Raw genomic sequence first — 25,642 nt, 5'->3', positions numbered from 1 at the left:
TACTTGTCAAACTCAGTGGCACCTTGGAGTCAGATCTCTCAATAGCTGCCACCAGCATGAAACAAAAATATCCAACATATTAACACAATTAAACAAAAACACAATAAGACTCGTCTTTGATTTGTAACTTTTAAAAAAAATATGGTGCAGACAAAATGATTGAAATAAGGATTGCAATTAGTAATCAAGCCCATCACAAAACAACAAAATGGATGATAACTGTTTGTAATATTAACAGGATCATAAAGCAAATAGATCTCTGTCTACTTGTTATTGGTATTACTTATCCAGAATGACCCATATAACTGTTGAGCTGGATAAGCACAAGGCTATGTACACTAAATCTGTCATTTCTGAACATATGGGCTGGGCTCCACCAAACAAAATTCACAGCCTGCCTTGTCCCACCAGCCATGGATACTAGTAAGTCTCCAAAGCATACATTATCATCATTCTTCTTAACTTCTGTTTCTCACACTTGCTCTTCTTCACTTTTACTTGCTTTCTCCTTCACATCTGTTTCTCTCCTCTCTTCACTTTTGTTTCTCTCGCCAATGTCATTTCTCTCTTCTCCACTTCTGTCTCTCTCTGTCTCCCTCCCACCCCATCATGTCTCTTTTCCTCTCCATCCCTGCTCTTTTCCTCCTTTTTCTTTTCTCTCTTTTCAATTTTTTTTCCTTCTCCCCTTTCTTCCCAGCAATGAGAGGGCTCCTGGTCACCTTGCATTCGTACAAGGCTTTCTTTGTAGGCAGCAGGTTGGGAGACTCTGGTAGGAGGCTGCACTTCAGGAGTCAGACGGGAGTCAGCACACTGGGAGGCAGCAGCACATTGGTTGGAGGGGGCGGGGGGTGCGGTGAGAGAGTTGGCAAATTTCATTGATATTAAGGGTAAGGCTTTTCTTTACCTTCTTCCCGGCCCACCTAGACACGCCTCATTCTTCACACTATGAAAACCATTGCAATAAAGTGTGATGCAGAATCAAAGATTCTTCTATTTCCCTCAGTGACTCAGTTAGTAGCTGAGCGACACAGACCAGGAAGTTTGCAAATTTAATTCCTGATCTGTTTTGAATTAACTGATCACAGCTGGGACCTTGGTACAATTGGCCTCATCACTCATAGGTTAGAGGAAGGAAATTAGCCAGAATTCCCACTTCTGATCATTATCCAGTGGGATAATGATCAGAAGTGCTGGAAGTGTGGGAGAGGACAAGATCAATGTGACTTCCCCCACAGTCGAATAGCCTGCCAACACTCACTGCCCAGGCACATATGTGAATAATTGCCACTGGAGGGTGACAGGTGATGTACGCCAGCAAGGAGGTGGTGTCTTCAGGAGAAATGGGGGGGGAACTGAGAAAATTGCTGGAAAAAAATCTCCTATTCCATTTGGGTTTAAATGTAATAAGCTAGCTTCAAAGTTCTATTCCACCATAGTTCTTCACCCCTTACCTTATTCTCGTTCCAGCTAGTCCTTGATCTCAGTATTATAGTCCAAATCCCTCAAATCTGATTTTGCTTTTATCGAATCAGTTTGTATTCTTGCTTATTTTTGTTAAAAATAACTGAGTTTGTGTCTGTTTTCTCCCCTGGGATGATTCAAAGGAGGTGATATGAGTGAGGGTGGGTGATTGATGGTGGAGATTCTGCCACTTTTATGACCAACCAAGAAGTATGATTCCCACCCCCCCAACCTGGCCCATTCCCTCTCACATTAACAGTCTGTTTTTCTCTCCTTTACATCTGCCAGTAGCAGACAGCTTCAGTGATATTAATTAGTAGAGGTTTGGATTTGAACTCAGGTCCAGGCCATGGGACAGTGCATTACCATATTGCACCACTACAAGAAACATTGGGTCAGAATTTGCTGTCAAAATAACAGCAAGGCTAAAGGCGTCGCCGTTATTTATGCGCAAATGCTACAGCAACTTCAGGCGATGGGCAGATGCACCGTTAAACATGGAAATCCAAAAGTTGCTGTCTGAGATGTGCCATTCCACCGTTAGCTTCACGAAAGTGTCATCTCGCTGTCTGCCACACCATTGAAATAAAAACATAAGAATTAGGAGCAGGAATAGGCCATACGGCCCCTCGAGTCTGCTCCGCCATTCAACAAGATCATGACTGATCTTCGACCTCAACTCCACTTTCCCGCCCAATCCCCATATCCCTCGGTTCCTCCAGAGTCCAAAAACCTATCTATCTCAGTCTTGAATATACTCAATGACTGAGCATCCACAGTCCTCTGGGGAAAAGAATTCCAAGATTCACAACCCTCTGAGTGAAGAAATTTCTCTTCATTTCAGTCTTAAATGGCCGGCCCCTTATCCTGAGACTATGCCCACTAATTTTAGATTCTCCAGCCAGGGGAAACAACCTCCCAGCATCTGCCCTGTCAAGCCCCCTCAGAATCTTGTATGTTTCAATGCGATCACCTCTCATTCTTCTAAACTCCAGCGGGTATAGGCCCATTCTACTCATTCTCTCCTCATAGGACAACCCTCTCATCACAGGAATCAATCTAATGAATCTTCGTTGCACTGCCTCTAAGGCAACTATATCCTTCCAAAGGAGACCAAAACTGTGCACAGTACTCCAGATGAGGTCTCACCAAAGCCCTGTACAATTGTACTCCAACCCCCTTGCAATAAAAGCTAACATGCCATTTGCCTTCCTAATTGATTTCTGTACTTGCATGCTAATTTTTTGTGTTTCTTGTGCAAGAACACACAAATCTCAACATTTAATAGTTTCTCACCATTTAAAAAATAGTCTGTTTTCCTATGCTTCCTACTAAAGTGAATAACCTCACATTTCCCCACATTATACTCCATCTGCCACCTTCTTGCCCACTCACTTAACCTGTCTAGATCCCTTTGCAGACTCCTTGTGTCCTTTTCACAGCTTACTTTCCCATCTAGCTTTGTATCATCAGCAAACTTGGATACATTACACTTGGTCCCTTCATCTAAGTCATTAATATAGATTGTAAATAGCTGAGGCCCAAGCACTGATCCTTGCGGTACCCCACTAGTTACAGCCTGCCAACCTGAAAATGATCCGTTTATCCCTACTCTCTGTTTTCTGTTCATTCACCAATCCTCTATCCATGCTAATATATTATCCCCAAATCTATGAGCTTTTATCTTGCATAACAACCTTTTATGTGGCACCTTATCGAATGCCTTTTGAAAATCCAAATATACTACATCCACTGTTTCCCCTTTATCTACTCTGCTAGTTACATCCTCAAAAAACTGTAATAAATTTGTCAAGCATGATTTCCCTTTCATAAAACCATGTTGACTCTGTCTAATCATACTATGATAGTCTAAGTGCCCTGTTACCACTTCCTTAATAATGGATTCCAGCATTTTCCCAAAGGCCGATTTCAGGCTAACTGACCTGTAGTTCCCTGTTTTCTCTCTCCCTCCTTTTTTGAATAGCAGGGTTACATTTGCTACCTTCCAATCCGCTGGGACCGTTCTAGAATCTAGGGAATTTTGGAAGATCATAACCAATGTCACTATCTCTGCAGCCACCTCTTTTAGAACCCTAGGATCTAGGCCATCAGGTCCAGGGGATTTATTGGCTTTTAGTCCCGTTAGTTTCTCCAGCACTTTTTCTCTACTGATATTAATTATTTTAAGTTCCTCACTCTCATTAGACCCTATGTTCCCCACTATTTCCGGTATGTTTTTTGTGTCTTCTACTGCGAAGACAGATATAAAATATTTGTTTAACATCTCTGCTATTTCCTTATTCTCCATTATAATTTCTCCTGTCTCAGCCTCTAAGGGACCAACGTTTACTTTTGTTACTCTCTTCCTTTTTACATATTTGTAGAAGCTCTTGCTTGTTTACTTTCATATTCTATTTTCTCCCTTTTTATCAATTTTTTAGTCATCTTTTGCTGGTTTCTAAAATTCTCCCAATCCTGAGGGTTACTACTCTTCCTCACAACATTATAGTTCTCTTCTTTTAATCTAATACTATCCTTAACTACTTTAGTTAGCCTCGGATGAATCACTTTTCCCACAGAGTTTTTATTTCTTAATGGAATGTATATTCATTGAGAATAGTTAAATATTTCTTTAAATGTTTGCCATTGCTTATCTAATCAAATCCTTTAATCTAATTTCCCAGTCTACCTTTGCCAACTTGCTCCTCATACCTATGTAATTGGCTTTATTTAAGTTTAAGACTCTAGTTTCGGACTTAAGTACGTCACTCTCAAACTCAATGTGAAATTCTATCACATTATGATCACTCTTCCTCATAGGATCCTTTACTGTGAGATTACTAATTAACCATGTCTCATTGCACAATACAAGATCTAAAATAACCTGTTCCCTGGTTGGTTCCATGATATATTGTTCTAGAAAACTGTCTCGAATGCATTCCATGAACTTGTCCTCCAGACTGCCTTTGCCAATTTGATTTATCCAGTATATATGAAGATTAAAATCCCCACGATTATTGCATTACCTTTGTTACAAGCTCCTATTATTTCTTGATTAATACTCTGTCCAATGATATAGCTACTGTTAGGGGGCCTATAAACTACTCCCACCAGTGCTTTCTGTGCCTTGTTAATACTTATTTCCACCCATACTGATTCTACTTCCTGATCCTCTGAGCCAAGATCCTTTCTCACACTATCCTTATGTCATTCTTTATTATCAGGGCTATCCCCCCCCTCTCCTTTTCCATTCTGCTTGTCTTTTCGAAATGTCAAGTGCCCTGGAATATTTAGTTCCCAACCTTGGTTACCTTGCAACCATGTCTCTGAAATGGCTATTAGATCAAACCCATTTATCTCTATTTGTGTCACTAATTCGTCTGTCTTGTTACGAATGCTTCATGCATTCAGATAAAAAGCCTTTAATTTTAACTGCTTTGACCTTATTCGCTGATGCACTATAACTGTTAAACTCTCTGTCCCTTCCTGTCACTCTACTTATCTTTACCCAAATCATTACACTGCTCTGTCGCCTTGACTTTTCACTTTAGATTTTTAAATTTCCCCTTACCTGACCCCTCCCCGCGCCCCCTCCAACTTTTTAGTTTAAAGCCCTATCTACAACCCTAGTTATTCGATTATTGCCATTAGCTGCCCTGCCACAGCAAATTATAGCCCAATACATGTAAGGTCTAAAGACTGTATGTAAAGCTTCTATTGGATAAGACAGAACCTGTAAACAAAAAGAAATGATAAACAAAAATGTACAATTTCCTCAGTATTTAAAATGTGTTCAAGTGAAGCATCTGTGGTGGAGCAAATGTAAGGAGTTTGGGATTGAGTTCATGTTTTGATAGATCTGAGGATTTGGGTGAAAAGAGAAATATCTGCTAGTCTACAAATCTATGCTGTAGGAGGGAAATTATAAATTATGTGATAGAAAAATGTGTTATTTATCTGAATAAATTACACAATAGCAGAGGGTTTTGACAGAAGACAAGAAAACATTTTGTGACACACCCACCAACATCAAGAAAGAGACTGAACTTGAATCTTGATGCAACATAACCTATTACTGCCAGGAACTTGGTGGCATAGTAGGTTAGCATAATGTCCTTTCATTTTTGAAAAGTGGGTTTCTATCTAGCCCAGACTGAGGAGATGGATGTCTCCACACTGATGATTGCAAGGGTCAAGTGAAATGAGTTTAGTCCGTTACAGCCCAATTCCTAATGCACACAAGTTCACAGCACCAAACTACACATAATTCAGCATTAAGTTAGAAGCCTTATTCATAATGGTGTCAATATTCACTCTGTTATCTTCAATCTGTGTCCTCCGGTCACTGACCCTTCTGCCAATGGAACCAGTTCTGCCTCTCTATGTCAGGGTAGATTTTCCTCTGATACGGTCTTTGGGTGGCTGGCCAGTAGATGCTCAATCGTCCTGTCCGGAGGCCGTGGTCCATTTTGAGAAGCGGGTCTCATTAGCATTTGGCAGGTGGGTAGAAAGGGAGTGCCCCCGGGGCAGCCCGGCTGTCCTCTGGCCCAGAAGAATATGGGCCCATGGAGGGGTCGGTGTGCGGGGGTGGGGGAGGGGAGTTTTATCTCAAGAGTGGGGGGCCGGGGGGAGACCCAGTGCGTCAGTGGCCCAGGCTGGTTTCCTGGAGCCCATAGGAGGACTCCCGCTCCTAGAAGCCCCACAAAGATACAGTAAAACATACCTTTGGGCACCACTGTGGCTGGACTGCCAGCTGATATTGTCCTAAAATGGCAAACGGGGTCCTATAGATGTCATTGGACCCCGATTTGCATATTGAGAGGGTCTACTGCCTGACTCAGGCGGGCACTGTGGCCACCTTGCGGGAAGATTGTGGCAGTGGGAACATGGCATAAATAATTCCCTGCAGTTTTCAGGGCACCACAGCCCTGTTTCCATCGGGTGTAGAATCTAATTATGGCAACAGAATTTTATTTTTAATACTGATTTTTTTTCAGGGAGGTATTATAGTTATAACTATCCCTGGGGTGCTCATTAGCAATGGAAGTGAAACAAGAAATGATCAAGAGGCACTAGGGCTGTCAACGACTAGAACACCAGATTAACTGAAATGAAAACCATTAATCAGTCATATTAAAATTACAGCACTGCATCTGTATATAAATCATTTGTTAGTCCTTTACCTTGTTAGATGCAAGATTCTTTGAAACTACCTCCGTTTGATGGCACACTTGTGAATATTTTTGAGATTTATCAGTAATGTTCTCAGAAGTAAGTACTTGGCACTAGAGCTGAGACAGACACTGTCCTCATCACATACATTTATAAAACAGGAGCTACCGCACAGCAATCAGAAACACCGAGCCCTGGGTAAATTCATAGAATCATACAGCACAGAAGGAGGCCATTTGGTCCATTATGCCTGTGCCGGCCCTTTGAAAGAACTATCCAATTAGTCCCACTCTCTGCTCTTTCCCCATAGCTCTGCAAATTTTTCCTCTTTAAGTATTAATCCACATTTTTCTCTGTTTGTAGCCCAGAGGTACTGAGGCCCACTCTCGTGCCCCTACCACCACCCCAACTGAGAGTACCTAACTGAGCACAGAGATGGGATGAAACCTGGAAGCTCCTGGTCTGCATAGCTTAGATCCACACTGGTGAGTGCATTTAACAATCCAAGCACCAAGGGTTATTGCAAATACCTATTTTAGACGATTTAAATAATGACGTATTTTGACAAATTGCTATGTGCTTTTTGTATACAATGCTCCAAGTGAGTTTGTCCATACATGTTAATCATAGTCTGCACCCAAGATGGGGAAGAAACTCTACAAAAAGAACAAACTCAGAGCAGAAATAATGCTTGATGGCATAATTTTGCTTAAATTACCATCGGCTAATAAGTATTTAAAAATGTGTATGTTTCTATTAGTACTTACTACTCATTATAGAATTGTGAGAATGACTGGGTTTAAATTTACACAAATGCCTATGATTAAGATTTGAAATTTTTAGTGTCCATTTAAAGAGCAATGGGACCCATCATGACAAGTATGAAATATTATGTGTACTTCATTAAAGTACCAGTCATTGATTATGGTTCATGATTAATGTCAGGCTATAGTGGGACAAAATGACCAGAAGATTCAACGTAATAATGTTTGTTCACAGAAATTTGGAGGATCATGAATCATCATGGGAAAGACTATTTTACACTGTTGAATGGGGTATGCTGTTAAGTAGGGCTCAATACCATGTGATAATGTGGAACGTTTCCTGAAAGCCGACATGTATAAACCTATAATTGAATAGAAGGTTCCATGGAAAAATTTATTCACTTAACAATCACAGCACAGCAGTGAGTAAAGCTGAGTGTACAGACAGGCAAGAGCCAGAGCAGACCTATGCAGAATTAGATTTAAGACAGCAAGGAGACAATTTATACAGGCTCTGTCAGGCTCTGAATGTCATGGGCCTGAGCTTACCTCCCCGTTCCCACTGCTGATCCATCTACCACCATTTTGGTTGCTGTACCTCTCCTAATTACATTTGGTTAACAGCCATTCACAGGTTATCAACTACACAAGTTATCACAGTATCATAGTAGGTTCAGCACAGAAGGAGGCCATTCAGCCCATCATGCCTGTGCCAGCTCTTTGAAAGAGCTATCCAATTAGTCCAACTCCCCTGCTATTTCTCGGTGGCCCTGCAAATTTGTCCTTTTCATGTTCTTATCCAATTCCCTTTTGAAATTTATGATTGAATCAAGCAGTTGGCACATTCTTTAAAACACGAGAGATTGCTTTCCTGCCAATTAAAGTCCGGGTCATCTCTTTCTAAAAAATACTTCCAGCTTTCCGTCAGTGAGTTTTCCTATTTCAGTTTTAATCTTTTTTTTATTGTCACTACCAGCATTAACCACCAAATTCTGCTACATATGCTTGCATCATGTGATAGCAAATCCATTGTGCAGTGTCCTACATGACAGCAATTGGCAGTTTTATTTTTTCAAATCTGCTATTTTTTACCAGGATATTTGTGATTCTGTTCACAGTATAAACTGGGGAATCAAAGGTGGCAATGAGTGTCATAACACTGGTCACTAGATTCTGTCATTCCTCAGTTTGAATGTCATAGTACACTTGGATCTGTAACACATTACATTTTTCCATATGTATTATTATATGCAAAAAAATCTCCGCAGATACCAGATTCTCATTGTTTTTATCAACCTTTTAACCCATGTTTAATAGACCAGACTGGACAGTGTAAAAGACAAAAGCAATTCTTTTCAAGCACCTGAAATATGTCATTTAAAAGAGCACATCTTGAATTAAACTGAAGACTGTAATTAATCTAAGGCTACAATTGAATCTTAGAGATCAAACGGTCTTCAGAAATATTGGTGTTCTGTGAACCCCTTGACTAAAATAGAGCTCTAAAGCTCACTCTCAGCTATTTATTATTCTGAGTGCTGTACATATAAGTATTCAGTTGAATGGTTTATGATTTATTTATTGGCTGTTGTCAAACTTAAGCACGGTCTCTTTAGGAGTTTTATTCAATATTTGAGTAGGTATAGGGGGAAAGAAATGAGAGTGAAGGATCCCAGTAGATTTTTCTTTACATATTATACATATGAAAAATGTAGTGTTTCCACATATACATAGAATTACATTGAATTTTACAGCACACGAGCATCCTCCTACCTTACTTCATCTGACCCTATCAACATATCCCTCTATTCTTTTCTTCCTCATGTACTTATCTAGCTTCCCCTTAAATACATCTATGTTATTCACCTCAACTATTCCTTGTGGTAGCGAGTTCCATATTCTAACCATTCTCTTAGTAAAGAACTTTCTCCTGAATTCCTTACTGGATTTATTAGTGAATATCTTATATTTATGGCCCCTAGTTTTGGACTCCTCACAAGTGGGATACTTTGTTCCATTCACATTTTTTCCAGGAAACAGGGTAAATTCACCAATCCCGCATGCCCAGTGGGGTGCCAAGCTTGAAGGGAGTGTGGATCAGAGAGGGAGGTACAGAATGGTACCAATACTCTGATCCACACTCTCTACAAGGGAGCGTGGATCAGAGAGGGAGGTACAGCACGGTAGTGCCAATACTCTGATCCACACTCTCTACAAGGGAGCGTGGATCAGAGAGGGAGGTACAGAATGGTGCCAATACTCTGATCCACACTCTCTACAAGGGAGTGTGGATCAGAGAGGGAGGTACAGAATGGTGCCAATACTCTGATCCACACTCTCTACAAGGGAGTGTGGATCAGAGAGGGAGGTACAGAATGGTGCCAATACTCTGATCCACACTCTCTACAAGCTCAGCTCCCCACTGGGAGTGTCAAATCGGTGAGTTTACCTTATTATCACTACCCATAAACATGAAGGCAATAAGGAAAGCTAGCAATCCACGGGGAAATGTGAGTGTGTTCGTGCACTTGCTGTGGCCCCCACCTATGAAGAGCTTGGAATGATTTGAAAACTGGGACACTACAGATTGGGGATAGATCTTGACTTCAATGGAAATAAAAATTGGGGAGCTGTGAAACGGGCTGTTGATTCGCTATCGCCCATTTTACACTATCGCGCAAAGTCAAAATGTAGCCCAACATGTGAAATAGAAACATCCTCCACGGATTGTAACCCAGCTTCACCAAACGGCAATTGTAACTGCCTGGGATCCATTGTACTAGTGGTTTAATGAGGTACATCACTCTCAACCAGGACTGACCAATGGATTTCTTTATTGTTTCATATAAAATATCAGGACAATTTAACTTTTTCCCCTATCTCTCCTGGTACATTTTCATTATTTTGACCACGCCGGAAAACAACTGGGAAAAATGCCTTATCATGATCAGGAAGCACTGGGATATACGGTATATGGGGGTAGATTTTACAAACTTACGTAAGACTTTCTATCTGTTGAGTTTAATGAGCGTGATATCCTGCGGGGACTACCGGCTTGACCACCCACATTCCCTAAAAGTTCTCCTGCTGCATGAAGCCCTGTGACAGGAGCGCAAATTCATAAAATCAATCCCATCTTATTAATCTCTATAAATGGTGATGATTGTTGCAGTAGCTAAAAGTTACCACAAGATGGTGAAAAAGTCACCTTTCAGAAAACACCCAATAATGAGCAGGATCAATTGACAGATCATTCGTAAAACAGGGGCTTTTTTATTGGTACAGTGGACAATAGCTTTATCGTGACTGGGAATCTGGCCTTTGCAGCCTTCCTAATCAACATCTGAGTGTGGCAGAGAATCAAAATACCACATACTCACTTTTTAAAAGGACTGCATAGTTGCAGTTATAATGAGTGGTAATTTCATTAGCACTTTTGTCCTTTTTTGTTATTGGTGAACGGAGTGTATATTTGAAAAATGTGAAACATACTGTGGCATTGATCCAAGTTTAGCCTGACAGTACTACACACCCAACTTTCACATAAACTCCAGAATATTTTCTTTTGACAATCGGCATGACAATCTTCAGGTATTTTTATATTTTAATGGCAGATGAGTGTGGAATGAGAAATGACATTCAGCCCATCAAGATTGTTTGTTCCAAAAGAGAATGTATAATCTGCTTAGTTTCCATTTTGTTTAATAAGGCCTTGGCCGTACACACTCCCTCACCCTCCAGCCTGCTCCCACAGTGGGGAACTTTCTTTCTTCTCTCCATGAATCTCCCACTGTTGTGAGTCCGCCAGTTTAGAGCTACTTATATGGCAAACCTCATTCCTTGCAAATACTCATTAAAACTCTTGAAGAAGACATGTTCGATCAGACACATGAATCATTTAAAAAAAATATTAACCATTCAGCTCACTACTTTATGAATTTATATTTATCTCCCCCTCTGTAATAAATACATGGAAATGAGTTGCATTGTCATATTCGCATTGGTGTTGGGGGAGGAATAAGAATGACAGTCTAATAAATACTGTTTTTAATGATAAAGATATTTCATGATAAACCCATCTACCTGATTTAAAGTGTGTGTCACTAATGCTTGAAATTGCGCTTCCAGTGTGAGAGACTTTTGCCTGTGCAAACTGCTCGAGTGCAAAGTGCTCTGACTGCCCTGAAATTTATGCTCCAGTCGTTAGAGTAATTATGCACAGTTGCCTATACAGCTTTGCCCTTGTGCCAGGAGCTAGCAAATGGAATGACTGGCTGGCCAGTCCAAATTAAAGGAACGTGCACACTTAAAGGTACCCGCCTGCATACGGGGACAATTTTTTTTTCAGCTTTATCAAGCTTCAATATTAACTTGACCTGTTTGTGAGCCTGGGCTAAGGGATGAAGTTGCCAGGTGTAAATAAACCTTAAGAAAACTCAATGTGTTGGCACAAAACTGATCCTGTGGGCAAGCGAATGAGTGGTACAGCCACCGCTCCCCTGTTTCAGGGATGGCCAAATGAACGTGCAACTGCATGAGGTGGGTGTGAGGAGAGTTATCTAATTTGGCATTTCAGGCCACCATTCATGGCAGCAGATGGTAAGCAGGCTCAACATTGTGCACACTACCCACAGGACCTGGGACCAGATGGAGAAGAAGACAGGACACAGCTCCTCCCCCCGCCCCGCCCTACAACCGAACTGCATATAATAATGGGACTTGGCCCATGGAACAAGCCCAAGCCTCTTTTGACTGCAGCGCAGATCCAGTTCAAAGCCTGGCACGTGTGCTGGGATCAAATCCCCATTTTCTGCTCCCTCGATTCCACGCTTACATCTGCACCACTGGTGCACAGGGCACAATTTCAGGTCCAAAATGTCCACTTTTCAACAGTGCTGGGAAGCACATTCCACAGCCCCAGAAGTAGCACAAAGTATTTGCTCATGTTCTTTGGGTAATAGTTGCTAGGTTACAGTTAGCAACAGTAGACAGTGGGTCAAAAAAATGATCCAGTTCTACAATCTGCCTTCAGCAACAACAAACCCAACAACACGTAATACTCTTAACTGGACGTGTGCATTCCATCATCAAACGCTCCCTTCTAATTTATAATTAATGATTAATGCCAGAAAATATTCTTTTAAGTAGAAATAAAAGTGCCTCAGTCTGTATATTCAGGTATGGGGTGCCTTTTATGCTGCCTCACCAGCCTGTCCTCCCTTGTCTGTTCCTCTTCTTTCTCCTCAAAAAAGACCTATTGTGGCCTCTTTAGAGTGTGTGGTGAGTGGATGAGGGGAGGTAGAGAGGAAGTATGGGATCCTCCTACAGAAATTACAAACACAGATGGCAAATCAGTAGTCAGTAGCAAAACAAAACCCCAAAAATATAATAACAGTTCAGAAATAGGGGGATAAGAATACCGGCCATTTTGGGCATGAGAATGGCACAATCTGAGCAGGGGTGGAGTAATTTGAGGTGAAACCCATTACTGTCGGGTTTATTATCATGTTCTGAAACACAGATGCAGGGAGTTTAGTTCCCTCCCTCACCTCTGGCCCTCAGCACACCTGCTTCTTTATTTGGCTCTGGACCTCGATCCACAGTTCACCGGTTCTGGGATGTAACTGGAACTGAAAGTCAGGAACAGGGGAACAGAGAGAGGTTGGGGTCAATTTTCACTGTCTTCGCCTGGCGTTAATGGGGCAGTAACAGCCTCAAAATGGGGTCAGTAGCCTTACAGCCCCCATTAACACTGGTGATGTGGCCAACTCCATGTTGAAAGGGACCTACTGACAGGTGTCCAAAGTGCCTGCCTGTATCAAGCGATAGGCCCCTTTTTATATGGAAATCAAGGTCAAATGTAGGGCCCCGATTGCCATCTTAAGTCAGAACTTGTCTGAGCAATGCAGGCTCCGACCAGTTCAATGGGCGATGGAACCGAAGTGGTCTGCCAAAGATACGCATCAAATTATTATTGTGGGCCCCGGAGGAGCAGGAGTGCACCCTGGGACCCCACCCTCCATGACCACGACTCACCCCATCCCCGCTGGCGGCTGCCCCGGCCCAAACTTGAAGCCTCAATCTGGCGAGCTGCACCGACCAGGATGTCTGTTTGATGTTCCACAGCTTGCCTGCCAGATTTAAATCAGGCCGGGGCCTCTTCACTACCGGAATGGGCAGCCGATTGGCGCAGTGCACCAGTCAGTTCCCCAAAAGTCAAAACAGACCCCTTGGTCTTTTAATATGGGGTTATTTAATTTCAACTGCCTGACTGAATTCATATCGTTGGTTTGTTGAGACTATTTTCAATTGTTTCAGTTAATAGATAAACTGAAACTAGCTACTGAACACTCTTCAACCAATGCATTGATTGTTTCTTTCTTCATATTTGTTTATTTTTCAAAAAATTAATTAGATGTCCAATCATCCAGTAAGTATCTGGGTAATATAGGCTAAGAAGGTGCAAGGTTTGGTCCCCAATCTGTGCTGAGTTCGTTTATCTCAATTGGTAGTAGAGGTTTTACAATTGGCATCGCTGCCTCTGGAAAGCAGAACAAGCCAGGGTCCCCACTCCTGATCGCTATCCATTAACACCATTCCAGAGTGAAATTAGCTTACTTTAATCACTGCTGCAAAAAACAATTTGGTGTTTTCCCTTGGAGTTCATTAGCTCAGACTTTTAATGACCTTATTCACTGATAGTTATTGCAGCTTATTAGCTTTCATCTCTTTGAAATGTAATTACAAATATTTTTAATCGGTATATATATTGAATCACACTAAACCACCTTCTGGTCTCTTGTGTCCTTATTTTCACATGTATATGTATCTTTGGTGCTTGATTTTAATGTGTTTTTGTGTACCTGAGGTGAACTTAGTCTTATTTGCCACGTAGGCACTAATTAGTTTATTAACATGTGTACAGTATATTTATAACATCTCAGATGGTGGATTAAATCATTTACTTAGAACTGAAAAAAATGAGATACAATCTGTTAATACAATGAACAGAAAAACTGTGAAGGAAAGGATGATGTTGATGAAATGTATCAGCGCAGATTACTGTGAATTGAGGCTGAACCTATGGTGTCACTCGGCAATATTTTCCTTTGTTGTTAACTTTTAAGAAAATGGCCCCGAGATTCCTGGGTTGGGAGAGCGCTTAAGTCGACAAATACACCTTTGCCGGGCCAGAAATTTCTGATGGAACTGACTTACACCAGGGTTCTGCCAGAGGAGTGCCCCAATATAAATTCATTCAGTTTCAGGATTCCTGGAATGGATGGTAGTAATGGTAGGTGTAGGGGAGCAAAAAGCAGGATGTGAGACTTCAGTTTCCACTACAGGATGTGAGACACTTAACTTATGGTCTGCTAAGTGACTTTGTTTCTGAGACAAGGAACACGGTGCTATGTGATACCCTTAAGGCCAATGCTTAACTATTGTCCTAGCGAAATACCAATGTGCTTCTTTGTCAGTCAGTTATCTGAAAATGCTCTTACCCTTGCTGACGCAAGTGAGGTCACTAAACCTCTTCCAATACTGCAAAAGCGTCCTTGCGTTATGGAAGTCCCACTCACAGCTACAGCCACCATCTCCTTTGACGTGGGCCCATGTTACTGCAGGTGATGGCTTCCTCCTTGGTAGCCCAACAGTGGCCAGCAGCACTCCCACATCTGAAAAGTTGGAAGCTCGCCTTTGCCCTTCTTTCAGCTCCAGCCATTTCACTCCCTTTTCCGAGAGCCTGCTCAACCCTTTAACTGCACGGAGCCCTTTTACATACAGGAGTTGCACCTTTGCTCCTCCCCCTTCCCAAAATTTCTGGGCTCATCTGATGTGTCCCCTGCTGGTGGGACACCCATGCTTGTTCCACCAGCATTATTTACGTTAGTTGACCACAGAACTTCTGAGGAGGTCAGCTCCCTCTGATCTTGGCAGGTATAAGACCCACTGTACTGCACTTACACCAGTCGACTGGGCACCAGGAAGTTTCAGGCTGATGCCTTTAACTAAAGTATGGAGATTCAGAACCACAGATTTGCAAAATAATTTTTTCTCTAACTTTATGCACAGCGTGACTCGTACCCCTTTGTGGATTAAAGTGACTCTGAATTTTATTTAGACTCTCGGGTTCAACTTTATATTGGTTTATTCCAGGATACAGTTTGTAATGTGAGATGACTATTATGGAGTAGATTTTAGGAGTGCACAGGCCACCCATTTCTGCAGCGAAGAGGCCAGAGCCATTTTGAGGCCTGGGCCTCATTTAAATAGAAGCAGCGAGCTGCAGGCCGATGGGCATCCTGATGCAGCTTACTGGGGCCCAGGGACCTCATAGCCAGTACCAGGGTAAGTCCTTGGGGTGGAGGGTGAGGAGAAATTGCGGGGGGGGGGGGACTCGGGGCAGCAGCGGTCCAGGTTATTTTTGTGGGGCCTGGAGGAGCACTCCTGCTTCTCCTGGCCCAACAAAATAACTCAAAACATACCTTTTCGGGGCCTTTTTGGCTGTACCGTCAGAGAGGCGGTCAGAATGTGCACAACGCACCCTCCAACCAGCTCTGCCCTAAAGTGGCAATCGGGGTCCCCCATGAACATCATGGACCCTGATTTGCATAGTAAAAGGGATCTACCACCTGAAAGAGGCAGGTGCTTTGGAGTGCAAAAAATGGTGACGGTCAGAGCGGGGGCATTAACCGGGCAGTAAGTCTACAATTTGGAGGCCATTATTGGCCCTTTAATGCCGATTTAAGCAAGTTAAAATCGACTACACGCTGTTGTACAGAGAAGAACTGGAGCATCAGCCCCAACAGGCCTCAGCGCCTGAGATTGGAAAGATATTTTGTAAGCTGTAGATGATTTCTTTTTGTTTTCCGCAAACATACAAGGTAGATCAGTGTACATGTGCGACCACCTTCTCTACAACTGAGAGGTTGGCCAAAATACCCAGCCAGTTACTCAGCTTTAGGTAGTTAGTTGTATAGTATGGGGGTGAATTTCTGGTGGGGGTTCTCCCACTCACCCACCACAACTTCAGCAGGAAAGCAATGGAAACCCTGCTGTGAACATCATTTTTCTGGGATATCTGCAGCTCTTCCATCAAAGTTAGGGTGGTCGAGCGGGAGAATCCCCCTGGAGATTCACCCTCTATGTGTTTAACACAAGTACACATTAAGGAGACTAATTTAGCAATAGAAGTGTGTGCACCATATGCTGTTGTACTGCATTTGTTTGTAACATACTGAAACAAATATCTATATAATCTTCTGCTCATGCTACATGGTGGTGTTTGATTGTGCATCCTTCCAGTACGCCTTAAAGTCTCTCCTTTTAGTTACCATGACTATCTGACCCCAGGGAAAGTGACCAGTCACAGTACAACTTATATCAGTACATCTGGTTCGATACACAGTATATCTGGTTCGAACTAAAATTCTCACATAAAAATCACCTGATCGCCCATGGCAGTTGTCGCAAGTAGTGTGGGTTGGGAGCACAGTTGGGATATTTAGCTCCTAAATTGGAGCTTTGTTTAACCTGGTCTGGCCCCTTTAATCTGGACAACCAGCTTCGATTTGTTAAAAGTAGAAGTGTTCTGCCCCATCATTACCTTTCCCCCTCCCCCACCAGAAAAAATATGATGTGGAGATGCCGGTGATGGACTGGGGTTGACAAATGTAAGGAATCTTACAACATCAGGTTATAGTCCAACTGTTTTATTTGAAAATCAGAAGCTTTCGGAGGCTTTCTCCTTCGTCAGGTGAGTGTGGGATTCGGATTCCATGGAAGGTTGCTGCATTTATAGTCAGAGAACAATACCTGGTGATTACAGATAATCTTTTCAACTGCCCGTTGTCAAGGCAATCAAAGTGTTCAGACAGAGATGTTACCTACAGGACCACCGAATATACAAACGGCCAGAACAAAAGACAGACAGAGAGAGAGAGAGAAACATCCGAAAGGAAGAGAAAGACAGAGAATGACCCGTTGTATTAAAAACAGATAACTTTTTTTCACTGGTGGGGTTACGTGTAGCGTGACATGACTCCAAGATCCCAGTTGAGGCCGTCCTCATGGGTGCGGAACTTGGCTATCAATTTCTGCTCGACGATTTTGCGTTGTCGTGTGTCTCGAAGGCCGCCTTGGAGAACGCTTACCCGAAGATCGGTGGCTGAATGTCCTTGACTGCTGAAGTGTTCCCCGACTGGGAGGGCACCCTCCTGTCTGGCGATTGTTGCGCGGTGTCCGTTCATCCGTTGTCGCAGTGTCTGCATGGTCTCGCCAATGTACCATGCTCCGGGGCATCCTTTCCTGCAACGTATGAGGTAGACAACGTTGGCCGAGTCACAGGAGTATGAACCATGTACCTGGTGGGTGGTGTCCTCTCGTGTGATGGTGGTATCTGTGTCGATGATCTGGCATGTCTTGCAGAGGTTGCCGTGGCAGGGTTGTGTGGTGTCGTGGACGCTGTTCTCCTGAAAGCTGGGTAATTTGCTGCGAACGATGGTCTGTTTGAGGTTGGGTGGCTGTTTGAAGGCGAGTAATGGAGGTGTGGGGATGGCCTGAGCGAGGTGTTCGTCGTCATCGATGACATGTTGAAGGCTGCGGAGAACATGGCGTAGTTTCTCCGCTCCGGGGAAGTACTGGACGACAAAGGGTACTATGTTGGTTGCGTCCCATGTTAGTCTTCTGAGGAGGTCTATGCGATTTTTCGCTGTGGCCCGTCAGAACTGTTGATCGACGAGTCAAGCGTCATATCCTGTTCTTACTAGGGCGTCTTTCAGCGTCTGTAGGTGTCCATCGCGTTCCTCCTCGTCTGAGCAGATCCTGTGTATTCGCAGGGCCTGTCCATAGGGGATGGCCTCTTTGACGTGGTTAGGGTGGGAGCTGGAAAAGTGGAGCATCGTGAGGTTGTCCGTGGGCTTGCGGTAGAGTGAGGTGCTGAGGTGCCCGTCTTTGATGGAGATTCGTGTGTCCAAGAAAGAAACCAATTCTGAGGAGTAGTCCATGGTGAGCTTGATGGTGGGATGGAACTTGTTGATGTTATCGTGTAGTCTCTTCAGTGATTCTTCGCCATGGGTCCATAGGAAGAAAATGTCGTCGATGTAACTGGTGTATAGTGTTGGTTGGAGGTCCTGTGCAGTGAAGAAGTCCTGCTTGAACTTGTGCATGAAAATGTTGGCGTATTGGGGTGCGAATTTGGTCCCCATGGCTGTTCCGTGTGTTTGGGTAAAGAACTGGTTGTCGAAGGTGAAGACATTGTGATCCAGGATGAAGCGGATGAGTTGTAAGATTGCGTCTGGGGATTGGCTGTTGTTGGTGTTGAGTACTGATGCTGTTGCAGCGATGCCGTCATCGTGGGGGATACTGGTGTAGAGTGCCGAGACGTCCATCGTGGTGAGAAGTGTTCCTGGTTCAACTGGTCCGTGGGTACTGAGTTTTTGTTGGAAGTCTGTAGTGTCGCGACAGAAGCTGGGGGTTCCCTGTGTTTCAGGATGCCCTCGACGTATCCAGAGAGGTTCTCACACAGGGTTCCGTTGCCTGATACGATAGGACGTCCGGGTGTGTTGGCTTTGTGTATCTTTGGAAGGCAGTAGAAGTCTCCCACGCGGGGAGTACCTTCAAAGCATCCTACGCGCTCGCATCCCACGTACTTTCAGGAGAACAGTGTCCACGACACCACACAACCCTGCCACGGCAACCTCTGCAAGACATGCCAGATCATCGACACAGATACCACCATCACACGAGAGGACACCACCCACCAGGTACATGGTTCATACTCCTGTGACTCGGCCAACGTTGTCTACCTCATACGTTGCAGGAAAGGATGCCCCGGAGCATGGTACATTGGCGAGACCATGCAGACACTGTGACAACGGGTGAACGGACACCGCGCGACAATCGCCAGACAGGAGGGTTCCCTTCCAGTCGGGGAACACTTCAGCAGTCAAGGACATTCAGCCACCGATCTTCGGGTAAGCGTTCTCCAAGGCGGCCTTCGAGACACACGACAATGCAAAATCGTCGAGCAGAAATTGATAGCCAAGTTCCGCACCCATGAGGACGGCCTCAACCGGGATCTTGAGTTCATGTCACGCTACACGTAAGCCCACCAGCGAAAAAAAGTTATCTGTTTTTAATACAACGGGTTATTCTCTGTCTTTCTCTTCCTTTCGGATGTTTCTCTCTCTCTCTCTGTCTGTCTTTTGTTCTGGCCGTTTGTATATTCGGTGGTCCTGTAGGTAACATCTCTCTGTCTGAACACTTTGATTGCCTTGACAACAGGCAGTTGAAAAGATTATCTGTAATCACCAGGTATTGTTCTCTGACTATAAATGCGGTAACCTTCCATGGAATCCCACACTCACCTTACGAAGGAGAAAGCCTCCAAAAACTTGTGATTTTCAAATGAAACAGTTGGACTATAACCTGGTGTTGTAAGATTCATTACAGAAAAAATATGACATAGAAACATAGAAAATAGGAGCAGGAGTAGACCATTCGGCTCTTCGAGCCTGCTGCGCTATTCAATATGATCATGGCTGATCCTCTATCTCAATACCATATTCCCGCTCTCTCTCCATACCCCTTGATGCCTTTTTTGTCTAGAAATCTATCTAACTCCTTCTTAAATATATTCAGTGACTTGGCCTCCACAGCCTTCTGTGGTAGAGAATTCCATCGGTTCACGAACCTCTGAGTGAAGAAATTTCTCTTCATCTCAGTCCTAAATGTCCTGCCCTGTATCCTGAGACTGTGACCCCTCGATCTGGACCCCCCAGCCAGGGCAAACATCCTCCCTGCATCCAGTCTGTCTAGCCCTGTCAGAATTTTATATGTTTCAATGAGATCCCCTCTCATTCTTCTAAACTCGAGTGAATACAGGCCGAGTAGACCCAATCTCTCCTCATATGACAGTCCTGCCATCCCAGGGATCAGTCTGGTGAACCTACGATGCACTCCCGCTATGGCAAGTATATCCTTTCTTAGGTAAGGAGACCAAAACTGCATACAATACTCCAGGTGTGGTCTCATCGAGGCCCTGTATAACTGCAGTAAGACAGCCTTGCTCATATATTCAAATCCTCTTGCAATGAAGGCCAACATACCATTTGCCTTTCTTACTGCTTGCTGCACCTGCATGTTTGCTTTCAGTGACTGGTGTACAAGAACACCCAGGTCCCTTTGTACATCAACATTTCCCAATCTATCACCATTTAAATAATACTCTGCCTTTCTGTTTTTCCAACCGAAGTGGATAACTTCACATTTATCCACATTATACTGCATCTGCCATGTATTTACCCACTCACTCAACTTGTCTAAATCACCTTGAAGCCGCTTTGCATCCTCCTCACAACTCACGATCCCACCTAGTTTTGTGTCATCAGCAAACTTGGAAATATTACATTTGGTTCCCTCATCCGAATCATTGATATATATTGTGAATAGCTGGGGCCCAAGCAATGATCCCTGTGGTACCCCATTAGTCACTGCCTGGCACCCCGAAAAGGAACCATTTATTCCTACTCTCTGTTTCCTGTCTGTTAACCAATTTTCAATCCATGCCAGTATATTACCCCCAATCCCATGTGCTTCAATTTTGCACACTAACCTCTTATGTGGGACTTTATCAAAGGCCTTCTGAAAATCCAAATACACCACATTATACCAAATACACTGATTCTCCCTTATCTATTCTACCAGTTACATCCTCAAAAAACTCCAGTAGGTTTGTCAAACATGATTTCCCTTTCATAAATCCATGTTGGCTTTGTCTAATCCCGTTGGTATTTTCTAAGTGTCCTGTTATCACATCCTTTAAAATAGACTCTAGCATTTTCCCTACTACTGGTTTTAGGCTAACCGGTCTGTAGTTCCCTGTTTTCTCTCTCCCTCCTTTTTTCAATAGTGGGGTTACATTTGCCACCCTCCAATCTGCAGGGACTGTTCCATAATCTATAGAATTTTGGAAGATGACAACCAATGCATCCACTATTTCCATGGCTACCTCTTTTAGTACTCTGGGATCCAGATTATCAGGTCCTGGGTATTTATTGGCTTTCAGTCCCATTAATTTCTCCAGCACTATTTTTTTACTAATACTAATTTCCTTTAATTCCTCATTCTCATTAGTCCCTTGGTTCCCTAGCATTTCTGGGAAGTTACTTGTGTCCTCTTCTGTGAAGACATAACCAAAGTATTTGTTTAATTGCACTGCCATTTCCCTGCTCCCCATTATAAATTCTCCTGTTTTTGACTATAAGGGACCTACATTTTTCTTCACTAATTGTTTTCTTTTAACTTACTTGTAGAAGTCTTACACCATGTCCAGCCAGCAGCCCTTCACTGTGACACCACGCACCCCACCCCTCCCCAACTACCTCGCGCAATGTGCTGAGAACGCCAGAAAAATATTTCATTGTGGTACAGGATCAGCTCACTGTGACACAAGCACACAGAGCATCTCGAGAGTGCCTGTCCAGGTAGCACAAAGCATTATCAGACTCCCTCATTTTATCTGAGCCCTGGAATGTTTTCCATCTGTGTAACACATTACCAGCACTTGCTTTACAGGCTTTGCTAAAGCCTCGAGGGAAGGTGATGCACTCACAACCCACCATTCTCCAGTAGAGTAATACTGCTGATTTGACAATTCCGCAATCCTTATCATCACCGTTCTTACTGCCACCATTAAATTGCCTTCCTTCAGTCCAGCACACGGGTCTTGTCCACAACTGACTATAAATATGAACAGCAACACCAAATGTGGAAAACAGAAACTTTACTTCAACAACTCACTTCAGATTGAATAACAATTAACTGGAATAATTACGAATGACCCTTGTGCAACTCTCTGGTGCCTGTCTTACGTGCTTGATTACTTTTCCTAATCTCCTATGAGGTGTAACCCCAGTGACTACAGCTTGGGAGATGCAAGGCTGCTAAACTTCCATTGAGGATATTTCAGATGGCCGTTGTGAGTGATCTCGAGCATCTCCGAGCCTTGAAGGCCTCGCTGCGGACTGCAGGATCTCGGTGTGGGCCGGGGCAGTCTAGCCCAGCTGTCTGTGTGGCACTGACGGAGTGGGTGGCTGGGAACAAGCGTGCTGTTATCCTGAGAGAGGACAGCATGTGCCTCTCCCATGGAGCCAAGCGAGAGAACACGAGTGATGTGACACTCTGGAAGCCCCTGTCAATGCTGGGCCCCAAGCGCCAAGATGGCAGCCATCTGAGCTTCCATGGTAGAGCTGTTGGAGCTGTTACCGGAGGCTCCATCATGGTGGGCCTCACTGTCGTCTTCATGGAACTGACAACTTGCTCCATGCTTGACAGAATGGTCTCCATGCTCTGCATGAAGCCCCAACACAAGTTGGAACTAGACTCCTCCATGCTCTTAGCCATTGTTTGCAAGCTCGCTGGCAGGCTGCCCTGTGCTCCAAGCATTTCCAGGTGTATGCCCATCAACCTTCTTCAGTAGCCTGGGCCCTCGAAGTCTACATCTGTATCCTCTGCAACAGAGCTAATATGTGATCCCGCCCTCTAACGAGCTGGCACCTGTAGCGTCTTATCCCACTGCCCTAGCTCCTGCATACTTATGCCTGATGATTCATCAAGTGAAGACCTCTCCTCTAGCCTAGCCTCCAAAGTACATATGGTGCCAGTCTCTGTGCTGACACTTGCTAGAGTCAGATCAAGCGACGCTACATCTCCAGGAAGGATGGTCTCCTCTTCCTGAAGTGGTACAGGGGCCTCGACATTTTCAGCACCTGAAATGAAAGAGAGGGACTAGGGTTAGCCTTCTGTGTGAAGGGAGATCAGAGAGAAATAAGTGGCTGCTGAAACCAGCTTCGGTTTATCAGACAGCGTGTGTAGGGTGAGATAGAAGTGAGAAGAAAAAGAGAGGTTAAGGAAACCTTGCGTGGGGTCTACTCCAGCATGGCCACCGTCCCCTGCCCCTCGTCCCCTGCCCATGATGTCTATCATATTCTCCTCAAGTGGAGAGAGGGTGTGCAGACGACCTTTGGTTTCCCCAGTTGCTGTCTGCTGCCTCATGTTGTGTGTGACCTCCTCCTACAAGTGAACTGTGGTGCAGTGATTGTAGGAGAGTGAAGGGAAGCGGGGGAGGGGAGTGTTGTGAGTAGTGAGGCTGCAGGTGGTGCAGGTGTGAGGAGAGAGCAATTGAGATGAGGGGTAAGATTTTTACCTTGACAACACTGTTGAGGCCATTAAATTTTTTCCGTCATTGCAGCCATGTCCTGGGAGCTAAGCTCCTTGCATTGACTTCCTCAGTGACCTCTTTCCACTAGTGATGGAGGTGTTGCCTGGAGGGATTTCTTCTCCCCAGAGGGAAAAGGATCTCCATCTTCCCGTCAACCACCTGGACCAAGGCCTCCAAAGCGGAATAGAAGAACCTGGGGGCCCATTCTACAGGTCTTGCAACCATTTCCATCTTCACAAGTGTTCTGTCCTGACTGCAACCACAGTGCATCTTCCCTCTAAGAGGTGCTGACTGCCTTTAAATGGCGTCAGAGACGCCTGATTTCCTGCCCTCCCCCCCCCCACCCCAAACAGGCGTGCAGCCAATAAGAAGTGCTGGCTGAATGACTGACCGATTATAATGAGCTGCCAACACCAATTTCACGTGGTCCATGGGCCCATATGAATGGGCACACGCAGCACGAGCCTTACCCCCTGCACACCTGTTCTAGGACGCAACCGAATTCCTAGTCTGCAATGTTTCATAATTCATGGTATATCCTCGGACAATTTTGTTTATGGTCACAAGCAGCTTCCATAGATGGTATACAGAGTTCAGTCATGTGCTCACAGTTCCTTTTTCTATTTCCATACAGATAAATTTTCCACATGAGAATCTATTTTCAAACACTGTCCTTTTGTTTCTAAGACCTTGGCTTCAGTTCAGCTCATACTGACGGGATGAATATCACCACTGTCTGTTAGTTATATCTGAAATGCCCTGACATATTTAGTACTCAGTCATCCACGGGTCTTTCCTTCTGCAGTCTCAACACAATTTGTAGTAAATGCACATATCTTCACATATTTCTGCACTGATTACCAATGTCTGAGGGAAGCAATGGTGATGTGGGAAATGGAAAAGTCACACTGAAGTAGTAAAAAGAAAAAGACATTTATTTAGCGCCTTTCACAACCTCAGGACTTCGCAAAGCGCTTTACAGCCAATTAAGTACTTTTGAAGTGTAGTCACTGTTGTAAAGTAGGAAACGCAGCAGTCAATTTGCACACAACAAGGTCCCACAAACAGTAACAAGGTAATGAACAGATCATGTGTGTTGGTGATCTTTGGTTGATGGATAAATATTGGCCAGGACACCAGGAGAACTCCCCTGCTCTTCTTCAAAATAGTGGCATGGGATCTCTTATGTCCACCTGAGAGGGCAGACAGAACCTCAGTTTAATGTCTCATCCAAAAGATGGCACCTCCAACAGTGCAGCACTCCCTCAGTACTGCACTGGAGTGTCAGCTTAGATATGTGCTCAAGTCTCTGGAGTGGGACTTGAATCTAAAACCTTCTGACTCAGAGCCAAGAGTGCTACCACTGAGCCTCGTACAGTAAGGACCATGGTTAAGAACTAATAACATTTTGACTTGTAAATCATGTCCTTCTTACAGTAAATGTAAGGGTTTCTAATGAGTATGGTTCACAATCATTGCCATTTTGATTTAGGTACTGTGACTGAACATCACCCAAGGTGGAATAGGAATGGTGGCAAACATATAATCAATTTAACACATTTGAAATAAAATCAACTCATCTCGTTGAGTATCTGATCATTTATGACAGATATATGGGCAGAATTGCAAACCTAAATAAATATTTTATGGATCGGAATCAATATTTTACTACTTTGTCACCAAAGTTTGAATTCACTTTTTTCTGAACTCTAATCTTACATTGACTTCCTCAGTGACCTCTTCCCACTAGCGACGGAGGTGTTGCCTGGAGGGCTTTCTTCTCCCTGGAGGGAACAGGATCTCCATCTTCCTGTCCACCACCTGGACCAGGGCCTCCAAAGCGGAATGGAAGAACCTGGGGGCCCATTCTACAGGTCTTGTAATCATTTCGATCTTCACCTCCTGACTGCAGCCACAGTGCACCTTCCCTCTAAGAGGTGCTGACTGCCTTTAAATGGCGTCAAAGATGCCTGATTTCCTGAAAACACTTGCATCGGAAGACAAAACGTCCAAAAGTCATTTG

Source organism: Heptranchias perlo, chromosome 11 (assembly GCF_035084215.1).
Source record: "Heptranchias perlo isolate sHepPer1 chromosome 11, sHepPer1.hap1, whole genome shotgun sequence".
In the NCBI taxonomy this organism is placed as follows: Eukaryota; Metazoa; Chordata; class Chondrichthyes; order Hexanchiformes; family Hexanchidae; genus Heptranchias; species Heptranchias perlo.
This window is presented reverse-complemented; position numbering follows the sequence as displayed.